This window comes from Echinops telfairi, unplaced genomic scaffold, assembly GCF_000313985.2.
Source record: "Echinops telfairi isolate 266 unplaced genomic scaffold, ASM31398v2 ScPeMD7_7406;HRSCAF=8444, whole genome shotgun sequence".
Taxonomy (NCBI): domain Eukaryota; kingdom Metazoa; phylum Chordata; class Mammalia; order Afrosoricida; family Tenrecidae; genus Echinops; species Echinops telfairi.
Genome location: NW_022111306.1, coordinates 3,622,565 through 3,624,646, shown reverse-complemented (window position 1 = coordinate 3,624,646; position 2,082 = coordinate 3,622,565). Strand labels below are relative to the sequence as shown.

The 2,082-nt window shown below is 35.2% G+C and overlaps 1 protein-coding gene across 4 annotated transcripts in view; it reads left to right on the top strand.

The window, feature by feature from the left end:
* Positions 1 to 2,082, top strand: part of FGD4 (FYVE, RhoGEF and PH domain containing 4) — a 265,432-nt gene that overhangs the window by 175,641 nt on the left and 87,709 nt on the right. The window lies entirely within an intron of this gene.

The window sequence follows — 2,082 nt, the reverse complement described above, 5'->3', positions numbered from 1 at the left end:
AATGAATTTGTATTTATGGTGAATACTGAGCACTGAGGCAGCAATCAGTATGGGGGAATTGTCAAAATTTTATTGTTCCGTGGAAAACTCAATTTCTTTTTTATTTTGCCAAAAGGGGGAAAAACGTTACTGAGAATGCATTAAGAAAAAAGTAGTTTTATTCTTTAAAGTCCTTAAGATTTCCGAAAGAGACCATCAAAACAGTTTTAAAGTGCTCGCTTTAAAGTGCACGTGTACGAGAACAGTTTTAAAATGGAACTTTCTTGATTATGAAATATTTGGATGTCTTTTGCGTCACCACTAGCTGTATTCATGGATTTCCTAGGTACATTAATATTAGTAGGTTCAAGAATAAGATTAGAATGAACACAAATCAAGGTATCAGGAGGAGTCTCAAAAGTTCTAAGCCTCTCCACGCTTCAATTCTTGTTTAGCTTGCAAGCAAGAGTTCAGGCGAGGGACAAAATTCAGACCAGAGTTGGGAGAAAAAGGTGTAAACAGAAAGCGTAAATTTATTGAATGGGGATACTTTGGAAAAGAAATTTAAAGCGCTCTGAGCTAGTCTAAAAGCCCCGGCAAAACATAAAGGCAGACCATTCTGCTAATGGCTGGTCCTCTGTAGATTACGTTTTCTTTTCAGATAAGTGCATTGCAACACCGCAGAGTTCATACTGTACTCTTATCTCAGACCCCAACTTGAGTCTCTTTAGTCATGGTAGGGGTTGTGTGAACTTCCTGTCTTCCCCAGCCATTTCATGATCACCAATATCTTCAGGTCTCATTGAAGAAAATGTGATATATTCTGCCCTTCACCTTCCTTTTGAGGAGGGAGAGGTAGGGCTTTTCTTTCCCCCATTTGTCTTAAGATTCCCCGCAGATTCTTCCATTTTCAGCTCTTTCTCCCTTGCCAGTAAAATACAATGTTTAAACTATTAATGATTAACATTTGACATGTGGCTTTTATTGATAGGATGGGGACAATATGGTGGGACATATGCCTTATCAAGCAGTATCAAATCATTTGTACTTCAAATGGGTAACTCATTCAAAATATTATAGTCTTTCCTTTTGTCCATACAATCCCCGAGATAACAATGATACAGAGGAAATTTTAAAAATATGATGTAAGCCATTTCATTTGTAAAATACAAAATTCATCTTCTTCATTTTACCTGTATTGACAAAAATCAAATATGAGGTAAGAGTACAGAAAAGAAAATCTTTTTAAGATTAGGTAATTGGCTAAATCAAAAGCAAGAATTTCATTATTTTAAAAGGCCCTTTTTTGGGCCTTTTAAACACAGAGTAATGTTTCTTAGCAAATATATTAAGATAAATCATAGCAGTGTTCTTCCTGAGCTTCCATGTGCCAAATTAATCTCATTATGTAGGGCAACCACATTTGATCTCATTTTTACTGTTTAAGGCATTTCAAATCAATATACTGATCAGTACATATTTAAATGTATTTCCAACTTGAGTTTAGGTCAAATTAGTGGGATCAATGATGTATAACTTTATAAAATTCTAGGGAACCGTCCCTGGTTCCTAGATAAAATCCCAACCCTACCTTCAGTGCTGACACTGCATTATTTCTTTGTATACTTAACTCATCTGTTTTCCTTCTACCTTTTGCGATACTACGACGTTACATTCCCAGCACATATCAGACCTTCATTAATATTAAGTAAGTTTGTCTACCACATTCTGTAGTTCATAGGACAGGCCAAAGTAACCAAGAATTACCATATATACTCATGTAAAAGCCGAGTTTATTTCAGCATATTTTTAATGCCATTTTTGTGGTAAAAGTAGGTGCCTTGGCTGATATTCAAGTCGGCTTATACTTGAGTATATACAGTATCTTGCCTAAAATATCACTGATGAGAAGCCCTGATTAAATCCTAAAATTAAACCATAATTAAGACTTGTACTTGTTTCTCCTCCAGTAGAGTGCTAATGAAAGCATAGCTACAATTAATTTGGTGCTTTTTACAAAAAATCGTTTTATTAGGGGCTCATACAACTCATCACAATCCATACATACATCAATTGTGTAAAGCACATTTGTACATTCATTGC